Source organism: Ranitomeya imitator, chromosome 6 (genome assembly GCF_032444005.1).
Source record: "Ranitomeya imitator isolate aRanImi1 chromosome 6, aRanImi1.pri, whole genome shotgun sequence".
NCBI classification, from domain to species: Eukaryota; Metazoa; Chordata; class Amphibia; order Anura; family Dendrobatidae; genus Ranitomeya; species Ranitomeya imitator.
Window position 1 is genome coordinate 209,712,866 of NC_091287.1, and position 25,538 is coordinate 209,738,403.

The 25,538-nt window shown below is 48.2% G+C and overlaps 1 protein-coding gene and 1 pseudogene across 4 annotated transcripts in view; one reads left to right on the forward strand and one right to left on the reverse strand.

The window, feature by feature from the left end:
* CTNND2 (catenin delta 2) overlaps positions 1 to 25,538 on the reverse strand; it is a 2,169,946-nt gene that overhangs the window by 296,204 nt on the left and 1,848,204 nt on the right. The gene's annotated exons all lie outside the window — the stretch shown is intronic.
* On the forward strand, positions 3,489 to 11,722 carry LOC138642262 (piwi-like protein 1; annotated as a pseudogene).

The window sequence follows — 25,538 nt, forward strand, 5'->3', positions numbered from 1 at the left end:
TTCTGATATCCTCCCTGTCTCACAACCCTAAACAGCTTTTCAACACTTTCAGTTCTCTACTCCGTCGCCCCACACCCCCTCCCTCCTCTTTCATTTCTGCTGAAGACTTTGCCTCCTTCTTTAAACAGAAGATTGATATGATCAGAGAAAGCTTTGGCCCACAGCGCCCAACGCCCCTCTTAGCTGCTGAACCCTGTTCCTCCAAAACCAGCTTCTCCACCATGGAAGAAGATCAGCTCTCCACCCTCCTGTCAAGATCACACCTCACCACCTGTATGCTTGACCCGCTCCCGTCCCATCTCATCCCTAAACTTACCACGGTCTTCATCCCAACCCTAACACACCTCTTCAACCTCTCACACACAACAGGTGTCTTCCCCTCAGCTTTCAAATATGTCAAGATCACACCCATCCTCAAAAAGCCCTCCCTTGACCCATCATCTGTGTCTAGCTATCGCCCAATATCTCTTCTCCCTTATGCCTCAAAATTATTGGAACAACACATCCATCTTGAACTGTCCTCCCACCTCTCATCCTGCTCCCTCTTTGACCGGTTACAATCTGGCTTCCAACCCCATCACTCAACTGAAACTGACCTAACTTAAGTCACTAATGACCTACTAACTGCCAAGAGCAAGCGACACTACTCTGTCCTCCTTCTCTCGGACCTGTCTTCTACCTTTAAGGCCATGTGCACACGTTCAGATTTTTTCGCTTTTTTTTTGTGTTTTTTTGCGCTAAAAACGCTATAAAAACTCATTAAAAATGCATACATTATGCATTCTATCATTTAGAATGCATTCTGCATGTTTTGTGCACATAAATGCCTTTTTTTCCGCGAAAAAAACGCATCGCGGTAAAAAATTGAGCATGTTCATTATTTTTGCGGATTTTCTGCATTTTTCCCGCAATTCTATGCATTTGGGAAAAAAATGCACAAAAAACGCGTCAAAACAGCGTCAAACTCGCGGTAAAATTGTGGCAAATTCGCATGCGGATTTCTGGCAGAAATGTTCGGTTTTTGTCAGGAAAATTTCTGCAAGAAATCCTGACGTGTGCACATACCCTGACACTGTGGACCACTCCCTTCTGTGACAGATCCTCTCATCTCTTCGCATCACAGACTTGGCCCTATCCTGGATCTCGTCTGTTGTGAATTCTGTGGCTGAGTTCACTTCTGTGGTCACAAGTGGTATTGCAGTCTCTGGGCTTCCTCCCTCAGGTGTTTTGGTGAGCTCGTTGGCTGCCTTGCTATTTAGCTCCACCTGAGTCTGTCTTCCTTGCTCCTGGTCAATGTTCCAGTGTTGGATCTGAGCTACTGCATCTTTCCTTGGGCCTGCTGCTCTGCTAGATAAGTGCTTCTAGTTTGTTTTCTGTTTTTTTCTGTCCAGCTTGCTATTGTCTTTTGCTGGAAGCTCTGAGAAGCAGAGGGGTGCACCGCCGTGCTGTTAGTTCGGCACGGTGGGTCTTTTTGCCCCTTTGCGTGGTTTTCGTTTTAGGGTTTTTTGTAGACTGCATAGTTCTCTTTGCTATCCTCGCTCTGTCTAGAATATCGGGCCTCACTTTGCTGAATCTATTTCATTCCTACGTTTGTCTTTTCATCTTGCTAACAGTCATTATATGTGGGGGGCTGCCTATTCCTTTGGGGTATTTCTCTGAGGTAAGTCAGGCTTGTATTTCTATCTTCAGGCTAGTCAGCTCCTCAGGCAGTGCCGAGTTGCATAGGTAGTTGTTAGGCGCAATCCACTGCTGCTTATAGTTGTGTGAGGATAGATCAGGTACTGCAGTCTACAGAGATTCCACGTCTCAGAGCTCGTCCTATTGTTTTTGGTTATTGCCAGATCTCTGTATGTGCGCTGATTACTGCACGCTGTGTTGCCTGATTGCCAGCCATAACACTCGTCATATCTGACAGACCGAACATTCAGTGTCTCCCTCCCCCACGCCACCTCCTCACTTCGCCCCTTGTCTGTCGGTGTTCCTCAAGGCTCTGTTCTAGGACACCTACTCTTTTCCATCTATACCTTCAGCCTGGGACAGCTCTTAGAATCCCATGGTATTCAGTATCATCATTACGCCGATGACACGCAGATCTACCTATCCGGACCTGACCTCACCTCCTTACTCGCCAAAATCCCACAATGTCTGTCTGTTATCCCAGCCTTCTTTTCTGCTCGCTTTCTAAAACTGAACATGGACAAAACAGAATTTATCATCTTTCCCCCATCTCACTCCACCCCTCCACCAGACCTATCCATCAATGTCAATGGCTGCTCATTTTCCCCAGTCCCGCATGCCGGTGCCTCGGGGTGATCCTCGACTCTGCCCTCTCATTCAAGCCACATATCCAAGCCCTTGCCTCCTCCTGCTGTCTCAAACTCAAAATTATTTCTAGGATCCGCGCATTCCTTGACTGCGACACCACAAAAACACTAGTGCATGCCCTTATCATCTCCCGCCTTGACTACTGCAACCTCCTACTCTCTGGCCTCCCCCTAGCACTCTGGCACCACTCCATCCTACACTCTGCTGCTCAACTAATCTACCTGTCTCCCCGCTATTCCCCAGCCTCTCCCCTATGCCAAGACCTTCACTGTCTTCCTATCACCCAGAGACTCCAGTTCAAAACTCTTACAATGACATACAAAGCCATCCACAACCTCTCATCCATACATCTGTGACCTCGTCTCCCGGTACTTATCGGCACGCAACCTCCGATCCTCTCAAGATCTCCTTCTCTACTCCCATCTCATCTCTTCTTCCCACAACCGCATCCAAGACTTCTCCCGTGCTTTCCACATACTCTGGAACTCTCTACCCCAACACATCAGACTCTCACCTACCATAGAAACCTTCAAAAAGAACCTGAAGACTCACCTCTTTCGACACTTTTACCAAAAATTGCACTGGTGTATCAGCACAGACCACGTTAAACCTGGTGATCTAGTGGTGGAGAATTAGGAAACATTTATGAAGGCCTTACTAAAAACTAGGCCAAATGTTAAGGAGCTGGTTTCCTAGACTTGTAATGCCCATACACGAAGTGCATGTACTGACAAACATTTCCCCATGGGGGATACAGTTTTAAAAAATTATTTATGGGTATCATAGACACCCTTGCCCAAAAACTGAATGGCTGTAGCCTGCATACAACCTGTTCACCCTGCTGTTCTATTGGCTGCGAATGATGATATGTTAAGGAAGGCGTCATTAGAAAGTAGGCCAAATGTTAAGGCGCGTCTCCTAGACTTGTAATGCTCATACACGAAGTGCATGTACTGAGAAACATTTCCCCATGGGGATTACAGTTTTAAAAGAATTATTTATGGGTATCATAGACACCCTTGACAAAAATTGAATGGCTGTAGCAGCATACAACATGTTCACCATCTTGATCTAGTGGTGGAGAATGAGGAAACATTGATGAAGGCCTCATTAAAAACTAGGCACAATACACACTAGTGAGTGGTTTGTGGACGAAGTAAAATATGAGCAGACGGGCAAGATCCTGGGCCTGCGGCCGAGCTCATGTGCAGGAGCAGGCCCCACAAAGACCAACTGGACAGGTACAGCAGCCCCAAGGACCCCGGCCAGCAGTCAGACCTCAGCAGCCAGCGCCTGAGACTTTGCTCATTGGAAGAGGGTGCCAGAGAGGTCCGCTAGCAGCGGCAGCAGAGAGACCATCCCCCGAGGTTCTGAAGGTGTAAGCCGGACTTGCAGAAGTGTCTATTGGGGAATGGGGCGGCCGTAGGTGTGACTTCCATGACATCGAGGTGAACACCCGGCAGACTATCAAACACGTCCAAAAATCAAAAGCTAGCGCCCCTGGAACCAAGATTGCTCTTATGACCAACCACATCAAGCTGGTGTCCTGATCACAGTGGGCCCTGTACCAGTATCACGTTGACTTCAACCCCGCCATGGAGTCCAAGTATTTGCGGTATGGCCTCCCTTACCAGCATGAAGAAACCATCGGGAAGGCACGTGCGATTGATGGAACCATGTTGTTTTTACCAAAAAGACTGAATAAGGTCACCGAGGTGTTCAGCCAAACTCAAAATGGAGAGAACGTGCGGATAACAATCACCCTGACCATCGAGCTTCCACTGACCTTGCCCACCTGCTTCCATTTTTATAACATCATTTTCCGAAGACTCCTGAAGATAATGGATTTGAAGCAGATGGTCAGGGTGATTGTTATCCGCACGTTCTCTCCATTTTGAGTTTGGCTGAACACCTTGGTGACCTTATTCAGTCTTATTGGTAAAAACAACATGGTTCCATCAATCGCACGTGCCTTCCCGATGGTTTCTTCATGCTGGTAAGGGAGGCCATACCGCAAACTATTACAACCCAAGTGATATCACCAAAGTCAGAGCCCACCGACTTGCCGTCTGCCAGGGGTTTTCCACCTCCATCCTCCAGTACGAGTCCAGCATCATGTTGAGCATTGATGTCAGCCATAAAGTCCTCATGAATGAGACTGTGCACAACATCATGAGCAGCCTCTAGTCCTCGTGTGGCCCTCAGAGGTTCCAGGACACCTGCTGCAAGGAGCTGATCGGACAGATCGTCCTCACCAAGTGCAACACTAAAACCCACAGTATAGGAGGGGGCAGGAATAAGCAGGGCTAGATGGAAGCCCCCCATAACTGTGCTTGGACATGGGCTTGTGTTTTTTCAAAATTGTGCTGGGTCGAATGATTGGGTGATAGGAGGTGTGGGAGGGGTTGTTAGTAGGAGGCGTGGGGCTATATCAGGGAAAAAGTGCGGGAAAAGGGCACACTTGTTTTCCAAGTAAGCCTGGGACAGAGACAGTGAGAGCAGCACCCCTCCCCCCCCTAATGGTTTACATTACCTGTCGGTGCTGCTCGGATCAGCAGGAGCACCGTAGGCCAGCAGCAGGTGCGGCAGGTGCACGAGGCCCCCGCAGAGACTCTCACCTGAGGTGAGCACGTGCGGCAGGCGCAGGCCCAGGAGCCCCTCTTGGGACCCTGCGGAGGCTGGGGGCAGCAGTGCGGCGTCCCCTCGCTGTTCTCCCTCTGGTAGGAATCCTCCTTGCCGGCCGGCTGGCGCAGGTATCAGGAGCGGCGTTCATTGAGAAAGAGCCACACCGGAAGTGAGGCCTGCAGCGACGTGGCAGTCTGCAGCGAGGGCCAGGAGTGCAGTGGTAGGAAGACCGGAGCCCACGAGAGGTGTTGCGGCGGCCAGGGCAGTAGGGAGCTCGTGCAGGGTGGCAGACACCGGCAGTACAGATGACGGCGCAGCGGGCACCAGAGGAACAGCTGCAGGAGCAGGGCCCGTCAGAGGGCACGCGGGAGGACAGATGTCGGCGGGCGCTGCGGTGCAGGCGGCGTCCAGGCAGCGTGAAGCAGAAGACGTGCAGCGGACGGGAGTTGCGGCAGGCAGTGGGTACTCACTGCCTGGCAGGCGTGGAGGACGTGATCCAGACAGGGAGCCACGGATTACGGAGCAAGTACGGTCCAAGTACGGGAGAAGGTCGGTCAGGCAAGGTCCGGCAGACGCTCCGGTCCCCCATGGTTACGTGGAGGCCAGGGGCGCGGTCCGGGAGCAGCACAGTGGTGCTGAAGATCCGTTTTCTGACAACGAGCCAGAGGTGGTGGATGAGCGGCGGGATTCAGGACGCACGGCTGTCAGGGACACAGCACCTGCGCAGAGCGGCGAGTATCAATCTATGTCTAGTTTGTTGCCCAGGGGGGTTTTTGGCATGGAGGTTAGGGGTGATCAGGCGTCAGGTGGGCGGGCGACGGATATTGGAGGGAGCAGCGGGTTGGCGGAGCCTGGGCTGCGTGATGTACTGGTGAGCGTGTCACAACTGTTGAGCAGTTTGCAGAGTGGGGCAGTGAGAGAGTCTGGGGTCTTGCCGGCCCAGGCATGGCTTCCAGGGGCGGGGGTTTCGGTGCAGTCTATACCTGATTCGGGTAGTTGGTTAGTGGGCGAGCAGTCGTCATCGGTGTCTGGAGTGTCCGTATCCGTGCAAACAGAGAAGGATAAAGGGGACACGGTGAAGTTGGATTATAGAGCTAAAGGCGAGGTGTACGTTTGTTTTGAGGGGCCGTTGGGGGCTCATTTGAAGGAGGTCAAGGAAAAGATTTGGCGCGACGATTATGTGGAGATATTTTCCCTACTCCCATTAGAGAAGTTTAATCTCGATAAGGGAAAAAAGGACAATAGCAAAAAGGAGGAAGAGGAGAGGAGGAGGTGGCAGACGTTTGTTAATTGGTTACAGGCGTTCGCAATCCTAGTGAGCGTAATAGGTGAGAAAGCTCCGGAGAATTGTTCCAGCTTATTTTGTTATCTGGATGCGATTGGGGAAGCGCACCGTACTTATGGTGGGCAGGCCTGGTTGCGCTATGATGAACAGTTCAGACAGAGGAAGGCGGTCAGGCCTGAGATACGCTGGGATCAAAAGGACATAGGACTTTGGTTAAAAGTGATGGCGCCTGTCAGGTACGGGCAGTCTTTTCATGGGAGCGGAAGTAGTGCCAGCCAGCAGGCGGGACATGCCAGTAGTGGTCAGGGGTCACAGGGAGCAAAAGAAAAAACAGGAACGTGCTGGCAATTTAATGAGGGCCAGTGTAAATTCGGGAACACCTGCAAGTTTAAACATGTGTGTTCCCAATGTAACGGAGGTTCACATGGTGCTTCAAAATGTTTCAAAAAAGCAAGAGGCAAGCTGGCAGTGGGTGCCGGTCAAGGTGGAGATGCCGGTGAGATTGGAAAAGATGGCCCCCTTTCTAAGTAGGTATCCTGATCGGGAGAAGGCCGGTGTTATTAGTAAGGGTTTTGCGGAGGGTTTTCACATCCCTCCTCCTGACCATGTGGTTCCGTTTTCGGTAAAAAATTTGAGGTTGGCTGCGGTTCATGCAGTAGTGGTTAGTGACAAGTTGAAAAAGGAGGTGGAGTTGGGGAGAATGGCTGGGCTGTTTCCTTGTTTACCGTTTGAAGGAATGATCGTCTCCCTGTTGGGGGTGGTCCCCAAAAAGGAACCGAATAAATTTCGTTTAATTCATCATTTGTCGTACCCGAAAGGGTTTTCTGTGAATGATGGCATTTCACAAGAGTTGTGTTCAGTTGTTTATACGTCATTCGACAAGGCGGTGCACTGGGTGCGTCGTTATGGGTCGGGAGCTTTGTTGGCAAAGACGGATGTGGACTCTGCCTTTTGTTTGCTTCCGATTCATCCGGACAGTATCCTGTTGTTGGGATGTTTTTGGAATGATGGTTATTATGTGGACAGATGTCTACCGATGGGTTGTGCCATTTCATGTTCCTTGTTCGAGACGCTTAGTACCTTTCTAGAATGGGCTGTCAGAGAGGTGGCTGGTTTTCCGTCCGTCATTCATTATTTGGATATTTTGTTCATAGGTCCTCCCGATTCGAATGTGTGCAGAAATATTTTGGCGGCCATGGAGTGGGTGGCGGATAATTTTGGTGTTCCCCTTGCTAGGGAAAAAACCGAGGGCCCTTGTACGGTTTTAAGTTTCCTCGGTATCCTGATAGACTCGGAAAAAATGGAATGTCGGTTGCCTGAGGATAAAGTTTTGTCCCTGAAGCAGGAGGTTGGTCGCGTTGTCAGGCTCAAGAAGGTGACGTTGAAAGAGTTGCAGTCTTTGCTCAGTCGGTTGAATTTTGCGTGTAGGATTATGCACATGGGACGTATATTTTGCCGGAGGTTGTCCAGGGCAACGGCGGGGTGCGGTCCCCGCATCATTTAATTCGACTTGGTCAGGAGCATAAAGACGATTTGTCGGTGTGGCAGAATTTTTTGGTGCAATATAACGGTCGCTCTCTGATACAGCAGCAGTTGGTTAATCATTTTGATTGCGAGATTTACACGGACGCAGCCAGCAGTGTTGGTTATGGGGCCTATTGCGCAGGTCAGTGGAGTGTTGGAGCATGGCCGGACAGTTAGCACAAGAGCGGTTTCACAAGGAATCTCGCTTTGTTGGAGTTGTTTCCCATTGTGGTGGCTGTGTTCATTTGGGGTGACGCGTTTGCGAATCGCAGAATTAGATTCCATTGCGTGGTGTCCGTGATCAACACGCTGTCGGCATTGTCGCCTCCCGTAATAAAGTTGGTGAGAGAACTTGTCTTAAGATGTTGGAAGATCATCACATGGATTTCGGCGGTGCATGTACCTGGCATGCAAAATTCGTTAGCAGATGCCTTATCTCGTTTACAGTGGGAGCGTTTCCGGCAGCTGGCACCAGAGGCGGAAGCAACAGGAGCAGTGTGCCCTTCACACTTGTGGCGGATTCCTACGGAGGAGCGGGACGGTTGATTCGGGCCTCGGTTACGAGTCAGACCTGGGCGGCATATGAAGCATCTTGGAATATTTGGCAGAGTTCGGTGTTACATTGGGGGGCATTAGGGTCTGAGGATGACAAGTTGTTAGCCGTTTTGTGTTTGGTTGGTAGGGCGGCTGAGGCAGGCTGGTTGGTCTCTAAGGTAAATAAGTTTGTGACTGGGTTAGCTTTTGGTTTCAAGCTGGAGGACTCGGTTGATGTGACAAAAAAATGTTTGGTGCGGCAAGCATTAAAAGGTTATCGGAGGGATATTCGAAGGGTTGACGGGTGCAGGCCTATATTGTTTAATATACTTGAACGTTTAGGCGGCATTTTGGATGGTATGTGCTGCTCTCATTTTGAAACGGTATTGTTTCATTTGGCTTTTTCTTTGGACTTTTTCGGGGCTTTACGGATAGGGGAGTTGGTGTCGCTTAGCAGGGTTAGCACGGGTGGTTTATTGGCTCAAGATGTTGATTTTTGGATGGGTGGTATCATATTTTGGATCCGGTGTTCCAAGACGGATCAAGCCGGGGTGGGGAAAAGCGTTGTGTTGGGTAGAGTCATGGGGTCATTGATGTGCCCGGAACAGTGTTTACGGGCATATTGGAGTTTATGGGCCCATTGTTGTGCCATCAAGACGGGGTTTTCTTGTCCCGTTTTCAATTTATTACAATTTTACATAAAAGTTTAAGGGCCTTGGATTTTTCGCGGGACGAGTTCGGATCGCATTCGTTCAGGATAGGGGTAGCTTCGGAGGCTGATAGCCTTGGCCTGGGGTCCAAAGTGATAAAGCGGATTGGATGCTGGAGTTCAGGCCGTTATTTGTCTTATGTTCGGCACTAAATTTGGTAGTTGTGTAGTGTAAGGGGCCTTATGTTAACGGTTACTGTTATTGTTATTTCAGGTCGGGATCCATACCTTGTCTGGATTTTTGGACATTCCTTTGTTTATTGGAGGGCGCTTCGGGCGGACGCCAGGCCGGACGGTAGGCAATTGGGTTTTAGCCGATAGGAAGTGGTCGTGCGGTGGCTCGGTTTTTGGGGCATGGTTTGGAGCAGGGCGATTCCTTATTTTTCCCGTGCTGCCCGCTTGGATAGAGCACCAGATATCATGGTGGTTCATTTGGGCGGGAATGACTTAGGTTCCAAACCGGTAAGGGATTTGATAAGGGATATTCATTCTGATTGTCTCCGGTTGTGGACGGCTTTCCCGGGGGTGTTAACGATCTGGTCGGACATTGTCCCTCATGAAAAATGAAGGTGGGCGCGATCCGTTAAAGGGATCAACAGGGCTCGTGTGAAGTTCGTATCCAGAAATGGAGGTATAAGTGTTCGGCACTTTGATTTGGAGGCGGGTGTTGGTGAATTTTGGAGGGAAGATGGGGTGCACCTGAACGAGATTGGCATTGATTTATGGGCCCTGTCCATTCAGGAAGGAATTGAGAAAGCGTTGGTGGCGTTTGGGCACTCACAGGCCTGAGGTGTTCAGGGCTGTGAGTTTGTGGCGGGGGGTGGGGTTCTTGGAGTTGATGCGGATTAAGCGGCGAAGGAATTTGAAGGAAATTCCAGACAGTTAAATGGGTTTGGTGTTTTGGCATTTTGGTTACAGGCTCTGGACGGGGTGTTTACCCTGGGAGCTGGTGGTGGTTAATTGTTCCCAGTACGAGAATTATGGTGCCCTCGAGCTGGTGGTAAGTTGAGGTGTTTGAGTTATGTTTTTTGGTTTTGCCAAAATATTTTAAGCCAGTGCTTTCCCGATGTGGCTCCAAGAACCGTCCCCTCGAAATTTTGCATAAATTATGCTAATGTTTAAAGAAAATGTTTTGTTTTGTTTGTTAATAAACTGGCCGCTGTGGCCATAATTATCCAAAAGAAGTTTTTGTGTTACGTTTTTATTTGTAGTTTTGGTGTTTGTTTACTCGGTGGTCGGTGGTGTTTTTGGGTAAGAAGGGAGCCATATTGGCCATACACGGTCAAGACGAGATCACCTGGAACATGACTACAGCGTCCACCTTCAAGAAGGCAGACGGAAGCGAGATCAGCTTTGCGGACTACTTTAAGAACCAATACAATGAACAAGTGAAAGACATGAGACAGCCGATAATCGTGAACATCCCCTGGAGGCCCAAGACGGGAACCACAGAGGGAGCCATCATACTGGTGCCAGAGTTATGTAACCTAACAGGTCTGAATGACAGAATGAGAAACAACTTCAACGTCATCAAAATCCTGGCCATTCACACTGTTCGCTTACCATGAGAAAAGAGGGATCGGCAAGTTGGGAAGTTCATGAACTACATACACAAGGATGAGAGCGTTCAGAAAGAGCCACGTGACTGGGGGCTGAATTTCGATACCAAACTCCTACAGTTTGAAGGGAGAATCGCAACTCTGGAAAAAATCCTGCAAAAAGACAAATCTGCTGAATATAGTCCACAGTTTGCTGATTGGTTGTGAGAGCTGAGGGGTACCATCCTGATCAGCCCCCGAGATATGAATAATTGGTTGCTCTTTTACACCCAGAGAAATTAGGACGCGGCGAACGCTCTTCTGCAGAACATGTTCAAGATTGCACAGCAAATATGCATCAAGATGAACTGGGCGGTGTGGGTTGAAGTCAAAGACTTCCAGGCCTTCCAGCAGAACATTACGGACCACACCGAGATGGTCGCCTGCATCCTGTTCAGCATTAATAAGGTGAAGTACGATGCCATCAAGAAGCACCTTTGTGTGGACTTCCCCATCCCCAATCAATGCGTCGTTGCCAGGACCTTGAGAAAACCCCAGACTGTCCTCTCCGTCTGCACCAAAATCAACTTACAGATGAACTGCAAGTTAGGAGGAGATCTGAGGACTGTGGAGATGCCGCTGAAAAAAATGATTATCATTGGGATTGATTGCTACCACGACACCCTGCAGGGGATGAGATCTATTGCTGGCTTTGTCGTGAGCAAGAATAACCACATGACTCGCTGGTTTTCCCGATGCATTATCCAGGATCAGAGACAAGAGATTGTCGATGGCCTGAAAGTTTGTATGAAAGCGGCCCTGCACGTGTGGAGCAAGACTAGCGTAGGCCTGCCACATCACATCCTCAATCACAGAGAAGAAGTAGGCGACAGGCAGCTCAAAACCTTAGTGAACTATGAGATCCCACAGTTCATGGACAGCATCAAGTCTACTAAACAGGATTACAGCCCATGACTACCCGTGGTGGTGGTGAAGAATAGAATGAATGCCAGATTCTTTGCCAATATGGGCTGTCGGCTCCAGAATCCAACACCGGGAACAATAGTTGATAGTGAAGTCACCAGACCTGAATCGTATGACTTTTTCATCATCAGACAGCCTGTTGCTGCTTGGCTGAGGAAGTGCTGCAGTGCGGAAGAGGAGGAGGTGCAGGAGCGGTAGACTGTGGGGGCAACCCTGATTGATGTAGGGCCCGCAATCCTCAGCGTGGTGAGGATGTGTTCCATCCCAAGGTCCGACTGGGGCCCGGCTTCCACTATGTTAAACCAGTGTGCCGTCAGTGAGATGTACCGTTCCTGCCCACAAGCACTTGTTCACATGTCTGTGGTTAGGTGGACTTTCCCAGTAACAGCATTGTGGAATGCATGGATAATGTGGTGGGACACATATTGGTGTAATGGCGGTACGGCACACCGGGAGAAATAGTGGCAAATGGGGAGCGAGTACCTTGGGACGGCCGCCATCAGGTTGCGGAAAGCTTCCGTCTCAACAAGCCTAAAAGGCATCATTTCGAGCGCAAGCAGAAGAGAAATGTTAAAATTTAGTACTGTGGCCTGTTGGGCGTTGGCTGGGTATTTCCACTTGCGTTTCAATGACTGAGGTATAGACAACTGAAGGCTGTGTTGGGACAAGGATGAGGACGGGCTTGATGATGGCGATACTTGACTGTGGGCAACAACAGGTGCAGGGCTAGAGGCATCTCCACATGCATGGTGAACTGGGGATTGGCTTCTACGAAAAATAGGGGAAGAAGCAGTGATGTCACCTGCAAACAGTGTTCCTGAAGCCTGTGGTTCAGCCCACAAAGTCGGGTGTTTTTTGCCTGATCATGCTGGTGGTGGTCAGGCTGGTAGTTTTGCTACCCCTGCTGATGCGGGCATGACAGGTGCTGCAAATAGCCTGTTTGGGGTTATTGGCAGAGTCTTTACAAAATAACCAGACTCGGGAAGATCTAACAGTTGGAATGGTAACTTCCCTCATGTTGGTGTTACAGGGAACGGATGCACGCCTTCTGTCTGTGGACATCACACTGCTTCTTCCTGCCTGTTGGGGTGATGTGCCTCCTTCCCCATGTGTGCTGCTGTCCGCGCTCTGCATATCCTCCTGCCAATTTGCGTCAGTCACTATGTCATCCACCACCTTGTCTTCCACATCTGCACCCTGCTCCTCCTCCTGTCTTTCTGGCAATTGTGTCTCATCATCATCCACCTCTTGTGACACTTTCCCACCATCGCCTTCATATGACCGTGGCTGTTCAAATGTTTGGGCATGCGATCTCATCTGGCCCCACTTCAAGTTGACCAGCTGAGAGTCCACAGTCAGTCTTTAAAGGGAAAACTGAACAGCTCTTCGGAGCGTCCAAGTGTGGGATCAGTTGTCTCAGGTCACTCGGCATGGTGGGAGGATCAGAGTCAGGAATATCAAGTCCACACTCATAGCTACTCAGACTTGACCGTGTGGAAGACATGGGGGTGGTAGTGCTGGCTAAGTGACTGGAAACATTATCCGTTATCCAACCAACAACCGTTTCACACTACACTGGCTTCAATAGTGGTGTGCTGCGGTCCCCTAGAAACTGGGACAGGAAGGTTGAGCGAGAAGATGTGGGTCTTTGTTGTGGCCCACTTTCAGCTTGGCAACGGCTTTGTCCTCTGGATGCACCATCAGCATCACGTCCACTTCCCGACTCTTGCCTTGCCCATTTTAAATGGACTACTAAACTATTTCAAAAGCTCAAGACAAATTTTTTTTGGAGCAAAATTATATCTGATCAGTATGCTTGCAAAGCTACAATTTTTCCACCACAGATACACCAGGCTGCAGCCACACATAACAGACTATAATTTTTTTTTCTGTTGTATGTAAAATTTGGAAAAATAAATGAGTACAACAAGGCGAGCAGACAGAACTATGCAACTTATGTGTTATGATTAGGTAATTCAGTACCACAATGGACATAGAAGTCAGAGCACATACAGTGACCTGACAATAACCCAAAAACATAGAACGAGCTCTGAGACGTGGGAACTCTGCTGACCGCAATCCCTAATCCTCTCCAACCACACTAGAGGCAGCCGTGGATTGCGCCTAACGCTCCCTATGCAACTCGGCACAGCCTGAGAAACTAGGTAGCCTGAAGATAGAAAATAAGCCTACCTTGCCTCAGAGAAATACCCCAAAGGAAAAGGCAGCCCCCACATATAATGACTGTGAGTTAAGATGAAAAGACAAACGTAGAGATGAAATAGATTTAGCAAAGTGAGGCCCGACTTTCTGAACAGAGCGAGGATAGGAAAGGTAACTTTGCGGTCAACACAAAACCCTACAAACAACCACGCAAAGGGGGCAAAAAGACCCTCCGTACCGACTAACGGCACGAAGGTACACCCTCTGCGTCCCAGAGCTTCCAGCAAGCAAGAAAAACCAAATAAGCAAGCTGGACAGGAAAAAACAGCAAACAAAATAACAAAAGCGGAACTTAGCTATGCAGAGCAGCAGGCCACAGGAACGATCCAGGAGGAAGCAAATCCAATACAAGAACATTGACTGGAGGCCAGGATCAAAGCACTAGGTGGAGTTAAATAGAGCAGCACCTAACGACTTCACCACATCACCTGAGGAAGGAAACTCAGAAGCCGCAGTACCACTCTCCTCCACCAACGGAAGCTCATAGAGAGAATCAGCCGAAGTACCACTTGTGACCACAGGAGGGAGCTCTGCCACAGAATTCACAACACTTATGCCTGCGAAGGTATAATTTTTCCACCACGGACACACCAGGCGTCATCCTCAGATAACAGACTGTATAACTTTATTTTTTTGTGGAAATTTGCCAAAAAATAAAAAATGAGTAGAACAAGGCTAGCAGACAGAACTATGCTACGAATGCCTGCGAACTTACGATTTTTCCAGCACAGATACACCAGGCCTCAGCCTGACATAATAGACTGTATAAATTCTTTGGGAGGTTTTGATGAATTTTTGGAAAAAAAAATGAGTGGAACATGGCTAGCAGATAGAACTAGAAACTTGTCTGCGAAGGTACGATTTTTCCACCACAGATACACCAGGCCTCAGCCTGACATAACAGACTGTATACATTTTTGGCAGGTTTTGGTGAATTTAAAAAAAAAAGTAGAACAAGGCTAGCAGACAGAACTATGAAACTTAAGCCTGCAAACCTATGATTTTTCCACCAGAGATACACCAGCCGTCAGCCTGATATAATAGAATGATCTAAATGTGGCCTTGATTGTTTGGGGTGCAACTAGATTGTCTCAACAAGTTGGCTATGACACACACAAGAAAAAAGATTTTTTTGGTTCACTCACATCTGGCGCCTGGGACAAAGAAAACAAACAAAAAAACTTAGATTTGCATGCTCTTCGATTACAATAACCTGGCTGTAGTCTGCAGCGTGACCAAGCAAATAAATGTTGAAATAAGGGGACTATGGATTGCTTTAGAATAAAAGGAGCAGGTATAAGGTGAAAGAAAAAATTGCCACAGAAAACTGCAGCTAGGTATATATTAAATAAGCAGCAGCAGACAGGAATGGAGCTTTTGGAGGTATGCAGTGAGAGCTATGTATGCATGCCTTGCACTGATGTGGATATGTGCACATGAACTCCCCTGCCTACCTAGTGCTGCAATCTCCGGACCCCCGAATTAGCCCTAAAAAGGACTGTTGGTTTCTCAGGAGTTGTGGACCGAACAGTTGCAGACCTACACTAACTATTAAAAGGACGATTCTGACCCTATCTCAGCAGCAGGTCTCCCTACACTCGCTATGTCCAGACCAGAATGCGGCGAGTAGAGCGGCGCCAGGTCTCTTATAGACCTGATGAAGCTGTGCGGCCAGCCAATCACTGTAATGCCACAACAAAGATGGCTGCGGCATTACAGTGCATGGCAGATAATCCCTGCATTGTCATTGGCGTTGTAAAGAGTGCTAGAATTGCAGGGCTGAGACCCGAGCTCCGGCCAAATAATCCTGGAAATAATTGGTGCTCGCCGAGTACACCGAGCATAGTGATACTCGGGCGAGTAACGAGTTGTGGCGAGCAGGTTCGCTCATCACTAATCACCTCATGTCAGTGTATTGCCGGAGGCCGGGTGAGATCGACGCTGGACACTGGGTATTAAATGGACTATGGCGGAAAGGTGAGTATATATTGCTTTATTATTTTTTATTTGGTTTGCAGGAGACATGGGCATTGAGGATTAGGTGTTCGGTGAGTACATATTTTGTATGTGAATATGTATGTAATTATGTATATGTTTTGACTTTGTTTTTTACAATTGAACACAGACGCCGGATGATGAGACTATTCTCCCATCATCGGCTCATGCTGTCTCTGTTATATGTGACAAAAGACATAGCCAGCTGGGAATAATAGTCCCATCAGACGACGCCTCAGTACAATCTCTATGGACTTTTTGCCACATGGGTCACACACAGCCACACACAGATACAGACACATGCACATATTCTCCGCCCACTCACTCTTCCTCCATCTGACATCATTTTGTTCTGACAATTCGCAGCATTTTTGCCAGCAAATCTGCAGCAGATGCGCAATTGACATGCTGCAGAAAATAAACCACTGCAAACACGAATGGAAATGTACTGATCATGTGCACAACACTTCAGAATTGTCATTGCAGTACCTTGCATAAGTGTTCCATTGCATTTTTGGACCATTTACAAGCATAAAAAAACTATTATTATACATTTTTGTAGCGCCATTCATTCCATGGCGCTTTACATGTGAAAAGGGGGCAAATATAAACAAATACAATAAACATGAGCAAAAAACAAGGCACTAAGAGGTACATAAGGAGGGAGGACCCTTCCTGCGAGGGCTCACAGTCTGCAGGGGATGGGTGAGGATATACTAGGAGAGGGTAGAGCTGGTCGTGCGGTGGTTCAGTAGGTTGAGGATCACTGCAGGCTGTAGATTTGTTGGAAGAGATTAGTCTTCAGGTTCTTTTTGAAGGTTTCTATGGTAGGTGAAAGTCTGATGTGTTGGGGTAGAGAGTTCCAGAGTATGGGGGAAGCACGGGAGAAGTCTTGGATGCGGTTTTGGGAAAAAGAGATAAGAGGGGAGTAGGGAAGGAGATATTGTGAGGATCGAAGGTTGCCTGTAGGTAAGTACCGGGAGACCATGTCACGGATGTATGGAGGAGACTGGTTGTGGATGGATTTGTATGTCAGTAAGGGTTTTGAACTGGAGTCTCTGGAAGATAGGAAGCCAGTGAAGGGCTTGGCATAGGGGAGAGGCTGGGGAATAGTGAGGAGACAGGTAGATTAGTCGCTCAGCAGAGTGTAGGATGGATTGGAGTGGTGCCAGAGTGCCACAAACGCATCAAAAACGCATCGTGTGTGCATAACCTAACTCAAATTATTGCTATTATATCAGGGGAAATTGTCACAACAAATAATGGTATTAACCAGCAGATACACGGTTCATCTGCATGTTAATAGCATAATCATGCTGTCTGGTGCCTGCACGCAGCCAAATGCAGTGGGGAGAAAATGGAGTTTATTCTCCCTGTCATATACTGTTTATGCTGTATACATATACAGTTGAAACCAGGAGTTTACAAACACTAAAAAGACAAATATGCATTTTTTTATCTCAATATCTGACATGAAATGAAAAAATAAACCTTTCCCGTTTTAGGTAAATTAGGATTAGCATAATTATTGCCAAATGCCAGAAAAATGAGAGAGCGTGTATTTTTATTACTTACTGCAAAGTCAAAAGTTTACATACAGTAAGATTACTAAGCCTTTAAACAATTTTGGACTGCCCATATGATGATGTCATGTCTTTAGAAGCTTCTGATTTTTTGGCACACCTGTGGATGTATTTTAATGTACATTTGAAACTAGCTGCTTCTTTGTGTAGTATCATGAGAAAGTCTAAAGAAATCAGCCAAGATATCAGGAAGAGAATTTTGGACTTGCACAAGTCTGGCTCATCCTTGGGTACAATTTCAAGATACCTGAAGGTGCCTTGTTCATCTGTACAATTGTACAAGTACATGCAGCGCCCCAGAGATCTGGTCGTTGCAGTAACGTCGCTCTGCCACTAAGGGGAGTGATGATGCGTCTGATGGCACTGAAGGAGTTCTCTGACCAGGTATCACCAGCACACATTACACTTCACACTGCGGCCACTAGGGGGAGAAAAAGAATTTATTTATTGGGCCACTCCTCACACTGGTAAAAACTAGGGGTTGGATAGGAAGTGAGATCAGAAGCTGACTGGGTTGGATTCAGGCAGCATCCCGTGGCAGGGGGTGCTGCAGGGAGAAGATTCAGGGGGAACCCTGTCAGGCGTGGGAACCTGGCAGGTACCTAGCGAACAGAACAGAACGTTACGGAACCGCGCCTGCACTTCTGTTGTGAATTCCGTTGTCGAACTCCCTCCTGTGGTCGTGAATGGTACTTCGGCGAGTTCTGTCTATGGGCTCCCTCTGGTGGCTGTGAGTGAAGCTGCTGCTTCTGAGGTTCCTTACACAGGTGACATGGTTTATCCTTTGGTTGGCTGCTCTATTTAACTCCACTCAGATCGTTACTCCATGCCAGCTGTCAATGTTCCTGCATTGGTTCAGTTCGCTCTTGGATCTTTCTGGTGACCTGTCTTCTCCAGCAGAAGCTAAGTTCCTGATAGTTATTATTTGTTCATTGTTTACTTGTCCAGCTGGTTATCATGATTTTGTCTTGCTAGCTGGAAGCTCTGGGATGCAGAGTGGCACCTCCGCACCGTGAGTCGGTGCGGAGGTCTTTTTGCACACTCTGCGTGGTCTTTTGTAGTTTTTTGTGCTGACCGCAAAGATACCTTTCCTATCCTCTGTCTGTTTAGTAAGTCTGGCCTCCCTTTGCTGAAACCTGATTCATTTCTGCGTTTGTGACTTTCATCTTTACTTACAGTCAATATATGTGGGGGGCTGCCTTTTCCTTTGGGGAATTTCTCTGAGGCAAGGTAGGCTTTATTTTCTATCTCTAGGGCTAGCTAACTCTTAAGCTGTGAAGAGGCGTCTAGGGAGAGTCAGGAACGCTCCTCAGCTATTTCTAGTTGTTGTGATGGGATTAGGGCCTGCGGTCAGCAGAGCTCCCACATCCCAGAGCTTGTCCTGCGTGAGTTTAACTATCAGGTCGTGCCGGGTGCTCCTAACCACCAGGTCATAACATTACAGCTGGCCCAAAGTATAAATGCATCTCAATAGAGGGATAAGAGAAGTTCTGAGACCATTTTTTTTCTTTGCACTGTGTTTTGTCTTTCTTTTCCCCTAAACCTTTGGGTGGTTCAGGACACAGGTGTAGATATGGACATTCAAGGTCTGTCCTCTTGTGTGGATCATCTCACTGCAAGGGTACAAAACATTCAAGATTTTGTGGTTCAGAATCCTATGTTAGAGCCTAGAATTCCAATTCCAGATTTATTTTCTGGGGATAGATCTTAGTTCTTGAATTTCAAAAATAATTGTAAACTGTTTCTAGCTTTGAAACCCCTCTCCTCTGGTGACCCTGTTCAACAAGTAAAAATCATTATTTCTTTGTTGCGTGGTGACCTGTTGTGAATTCTGTTGTCGGGCTCCCTCCTGTGGTCATGAATGGTACTTCGGATGGTTCTATCCATGGACCTCCTCTGGTGGCTGTGGGTGTTTCTGAGTTTCCTTCCACAGGTGACGAGGTTAATTCGTTAGCTGGCTGCTCTATTTAACTCCACTTAGATCTTTGCTCCATGCCACCTGTCAATGTTCCAGTATTGGTCTAGTTCTCTCCTGGATCATTCTTGTGACCTGTCTTCCCAGCAGAAGCTAAGTTCCTGCCTGTTTTTCTTTGGTTTGCTATTTTTCTGTCCAGCTTGCTATTGTTATTGTTGTCTTGCTTGCTGGAAGCTCTGGGACACAGAGGGAGCGCCTCCGCACCGTGAGTCGGTGCGAAGGGTCTTTTTGCGCCCTCTGCGTGGTCTTTTTGTAGGTTTTTGTGCTGACCACAAAGCAACCTTTCCTATCCTCAGTCTGTTCAGTAAGTCGGGCCTCGCTTTGCTAAATCTATTTCATCTCTGTGTTTGTATTTTCATCTTTACTCACAGTCATTATATGTGGGGGGCTGCCTTTTCCTTTGGGGAATTTCTCTGAGGCTTTATTTTTCTATCTTCAGGGCTAGCTAGTTCCTTAGGCTGTGCCGAGTTGCATAGGGAGCGTTAGGAGCAATCCACGGCTATTTCTAGTGTGTGTGATAGGATTAGGGATTGCGGTCAGCAGAGTTCCCACGTCCCAGAGCTCGTCCTTTATTATCAGTAACTATCAGGTCATTCCGTGTGCTCTTAACCACCAGGTCCATTATTGTCCTGATCACCAGGTCATAACAGTGACCCTCAAGACTGGGCATTTTCCCTTGCGCCAGGAGATCCTGCACTGCGTGATGTTGATGCGTTTTTTCTGGCGCTTGGATTGCTTTATGAAGAACCAAATTCAGTGGATCAGGCAGAGAAAATCTTGCTGGCTTTGTGTCAGGGTCAGGATGAAGCGGAGGTGTACTGTCAGAAGTTTAGAAAGTGGTCTGTGCTTACTCAGTGGAATGAGTGTGCCCTGGCGGCAATTTTCAGAAAGGGTCTTTCGGAAGCCCTTAAGGATGTCATGGTGGGATTTCCCACGCCTGCTGGTCTGAATGAGTCTATGTCCTTGGCCATTCAGATCGATCGGCGATTGCGTGAGCACAAAGCTGTGCACCATCTGGCGGTATTCTCTGAGCATAGGCCTGAGCCTATGCAGTGTGATAGGACTTTGACCAGAGCTGAACGGCAAGAACACAGACGTCGGAATGGGCTGTGTTTTTACTGTGGTGAATCCACTCATGCTATCTCCGATTGTCCTAAGCACACTAAGCGGTTCGCTAGGTCTGCCACCATTGGTACGGTACAGTCTAAATTTCTTTTGTCCGTTACTCTGATTTTCTCTCTGTCGTCCAATTCTGTTATGGCATTTGTGGATTCAGGCGCTGCCCTGAATTTGATGGACTTGGAGTTTGCCAGGCGCTGTGGTTTTTTCTTGGAGACCTTGCAGTATCCTATTCCATTGAGAGGAATTGATGCTACGCCTTTGGCCAAGAATAAGCCTCAGTACTGGACTCAATTGACCATGTGCATGGCTCCTGCACATCTTGCTTTTTGGTGTTGCATAATCTGCATGATGTGGTCGTTTTGGGGTTGCCATGGCTACAGGTCCATAATCCAGTGTTGGATTGGAAATCTATGTCTGTGTCCGGCTGGGGTTGTCAGGGGGTACATGGTGATGTTCCATTGTTGTCAATTTCACCTTCCACTCCTTCTGAAGTCCCTGAGTTTTTATCAGATTACCGGGATGTATTTGAAGAGCCCAAATCCGGTGCCCTACCTCCTCATAGGGATTGCGATTGTGCTATTAATTTGATTCCTGGTAGTAAGTTTCCTAAGGGCCGTCTGTTTAATTTATCTGTGCCAGAGCACGCCGCTATGCGGAGTTATATAAAGGAATCCTTGGAGAAGAGTCATATTCGCCCGTCGTCGTCACCATTGGGAGCAGGGTTCTTTTTATGTGGTCAAGAAGGATGGCTCTTTGAGAGCTTGTATTGATTACCGCCTTCTTAATAAGATCACAGTCAAATTTCAGTATCCTTTGCCGCTGCTGTCTGATTTGTTTGCTCGGATTAAGGGGGCTAGTTGGTTCACCAAGATAGATCTTCGAGGGGTGTATAATCTTGTGCGAATTAAACAGGGCGATGAATGGAAAACTGCATTTAATACGCCCGAGGGCCATTTTGAGTACCTGGTTATGCCATTCGGGCTTTCTAATGCTCTATCTGTGTTTCAGTCCTTTATGCATGACATCTTCCGAGAGTACCTGGATAGATTCATGATTGTATATTTGGATGACATTTTGGTCTTTTCAGATGATTGGGAGTCTCATGTGAAGCAGGTCAGAATGGTGTTCCAGGTCCTTCGTGCAAATTCCTTGTTTGTGAAGGGGTCAAAGTGTCTCTTTGGAGTTCAGAAGGTTTCATTTTTGGGTTTCATTTTTTCCCCTTCTACTATCGAGATGGACCCTGCTAAAGTTCAGGCCATTTACGATTGGACTCAGCCGACATCTGTGAAGAGCCTGCAGAAGTTCCTGGGCTTTGCTAATTTTTACCGTCGCTTCATCGCTAATTTTTCTAGTATTGCTAAACCGTTGACTGATTTGACCAAGAAAGGTGCTGATGTGGTCAATTGGTCCTCTGCGGCTGTAGAGGCTTTTCAGGAGTTGAAGCGTCGTTTTTCTTCTGCCCCTGTGTTGTGCCAGCCAGATGTTTCGCTCCTGTTTCAGGTTGAGGTTGATGCTTCTGAGATTGGAGCAGGGGCTGTTTTGTCGCAAAGAAGTTCTGATGGCTCGGTGATGAAACCCTGTGCCTTCTTTTCTAGAAAATTCTCGCCTGCTGAGCGCAATTATGATGTTGGCAATCGAGAGTTTTTGGCCATGAAGTGGGCATTCGAGGAGTGGCGACATTGGCTTGAAGGAGCTAAACATCGCGTGGTGGTCTTGACGGATCACAAGAATTTGACTTATCTCGAGTCTGCCAAACGGTTGAATCCTAGACAGGCTCGATGGTCGCTCTTTTTCTCCCGTTCTGATTTTGTGGTTTCATACCTTCCGGGATCTAAGAATGTGAAGGCTGATGCCCTGTCAAGGAGTTTTGTGCCTGACTCTCCGGGTGTTCCGGAGCCGGCGGGTATTCTTAAAGAGGGGGTAATTTTGTCTGCCATCTCCCCTGATTTGCGGCGCGTGCTGCAGAAGTTTCAGGCTGATAGACATGACCGTTGTCCTACGGAGAAACTGTTTGTCCCTGATAGATGGACTAGTAGAGTTATCTCTGAGGTTCATTGTTCGGTGTTGGCTGGTCATCCTGGAATCTTTGGTACCAGAGATTTGGTGGCTAGATCCTTTTGGTGGCCTTCTTTGTCACGGGATGTGCGTTCTTTTGTGCAGTCCTGTGGGACTTTTGCTCGGGCTAAGCCCTGCTGTTCTCGTGCCAGTGGGTTGCTTTTGCCCTTGCCAGTCCCGAAGAGGCCCTGGACGCATATTTCCATGGATTTTATTTCTGATCTCCCTGTTTCTCAAAGGATGTCGGTCATTTGGGTGGTTTGTGATCGCTTCTCTAAGATGGTCCATTTGGTACCCTTGTCTAAATTGCCTTCCTCCTCTGATTTGGTGCCATTGTTTTTCCAGCATGTGGTTCGTTTGCATGGCATTCCGGAGAACATAGTCTCGGACAGAGGTTCCCAGTTTGTTTCGAGGTTTTGGCGGTCCTTTTGTGCTAAGATGGACATTGATTTGTCTTTTTCTTCGGCTTTCCATCCTCAGACTAATGGCCAAACCGAACGAACTAATCAGACTTTGGAAACATATCTGAGATGCTTTGTTTCTGCTGATCAGGATGATTGGGTGTCCTTCTTGCCTTTGGCTGAGTTCGCCCTTAATAATCGGGCCAGCTCGGCTACTTTAGTTTCTCCTTTTTTCTGTAATTCTGGTTTCCATCCTTGTTTCTCTTCAGGGCAGGTTGAGCCTTCGGACTGTCCTGGTGTAAATATGGTGGTGGACAGGTTGCAGCAGATTTGGACTCATGTGGTGGACAATTTGACATTGTCCCAGGAGAAGGCTCAACGTTTCGCTAACCGCCGGCGCTGTGTTGGTCCCCGACTTCGTGTTGGGGATTTGGTTTGGTTGTCATCTCATCATGTTCCTATGCAGGTTTCCTCTCCTAAGTTTAAGCCTCGTTTCATTGGGCCATATAAGATTTCTGAAGTTCTTAATCCTGTGTCATTTCGTTTGGACCTTCCAGCTTCTTTTGCCATCCATAATGTGTTCCATAGGTCGTTGTTGCGGAGATACGTGGCGCTTATGGTTCCCTCCGTTGATCCTCCTGCCCCGGTGTTGGTTGAGGGGGAGTTGGAGTATGTGGTGGAGAAGATTTTGGATTCTCGTGTTTCGAGACGGAAACTCCAGTACCTGGTCAAGAGGAAGGGTTATGGTCAGGAAGATAATTCCTGGGTTTTTGCCTCTGATGTTCATGCTGCCGATCTTGTTCGTGCCTTTCATTTGGCTCATCCTGATCGGCCTGGGGGCTCTGGTGAGGGTTCGGTGACCCCTCCTCAAGGGGGAGTACTGTTGTGAATTCTGTTGTCGAACTCCCTCCTGTGGTCGTGAATGGTACTTCGGCGAGTTCTGTCTATGGGCTCCCTCTGGTGGCTGTGAGTGAAGCTGCTGCTTCTGAGGTTCCTTACACAGGTGACGTGGTTTATCCTTTGGTTGGCTGCTCTTTTTAACTCCACTCAGATCGTTACTCCATGCCAGCTGTCAATGTTCCTGCATTGGTTCAGTTCGCTCTTGGATCTTTCTGGTGACCTGTCTTCTCCAGCAGAAGCTAAGTTCCTGATTGGCACCTCCGCACCGTGAGTCGGTGCGGAGGTCTTTTTGCACACTCTGCGTGGTCTTTTGTAGTTTTTTGTGCTGACCGCAAAGATACCTTTCCTATCCTCTGTCTGTTTAGTAAGTCTGGCCTCCCTTTGCTGAAACCTGTTTCATTTCTGCGTTTGTGACTTTCATCTTTACTCACAGTCAATATATGTGGGGGGCTGCCATTTCCTTTGGGGAATTTCTCTGAGGCAAGGTAGGCTTTATTTTCTATCTCTAGGGCTAGCTAACTCTTAGGCTGTGAAGAGGCGTCTAGGGAGAGTCAGGAACGCTCCACAGCTATTTCTAGTTGTTGTGATGGGATTAGGGCCTGCGGTCAGCAGAGCTCCCACATCCCAGAGCTTGTCCTGCGTGAGTTTAACTATCAGGTCATGCCGGGTGCTCCTAACCACCAGGTCATAACACACTTCCTTGCGGCGGTATCCTAAGAAAGAGACACGAAGCGAAGGATATTGTGGAACAGTGAGAAATGAGATCAGCACAAAGGAGATCCAGTAGGAGTCATGCCCCGAGAACGGCAACAGCCTACTGAGCCTACTGAGGCGCGTATCCGGTGGCCGGAACACCGAGGAAGTAACTGACTCTATGCCTTACTTCAAACTCCGCAGGACAGTTAATTATAGGTTGGCTGTCTACCTTAAATTTCCTACGAAGACATAGGGGGCAACGCGTGGAGAGGGGCGTCTAAAGGGTCCCGGAAGAGCTCCGAGCCTTCCCGTCATACGAGTGCGTCCTAGCCATAACACATCTGGGGGACGAGAAACTAGTAACATCTGGAACGAAATAGAAAGAAAGAGAAAGAACTAGAAAGAACGAACGAACTAGAACAGAAGTTGTGAGGACTATACCGAATGCTCAGCAGGGTAGCACTACAACACACAGGCGCTAGTGGTAGGCAACGATTTCCACCTGCAAGGGGAACTCTGGATGTGCCTTTGGTCCGGCCGGTCTCTGACAGCCTGGTTAATCGTGCTCTGGATTGAGGATCCTGAAGTCTTCAGTAAAGAGGTAAAGAGACTGCAACCCTGTGTCCTCGTTATTGTCTGCACCTCACACCATCACCATCCACCTTACTGGGAAGCCCCGGGGGACATACTTCACCTGTGGGAAGTCACACCATCTAGCTGCCATCACATCACCTCAGTGGACCCCAAGCAGCGTCGGTCGCCCTGACCGAATACCACAGGTGGCGTCACGAAACCTTGACAGACTCCTATCACCTTTTATTGGACGCCCCTTAGCAGGGTCACGGACCGGGTCCAGCCACCGTGAACCTGTACCGGGTCCCAGAACCGAGACAAAAAGGACCGGTACCGAGTAACCCTCGGCCCTGCGTCTGGGGGCGATCCATACAAACAAGATGGGAATGACCAGCCATCATACCTCTCAGGGAGGAGACGTGTTCTGTGTCCCAGAGATGAATGTGCTTTGGTCCTACATGTGCATATCAACCCAAGGACAAAAGCAAAAG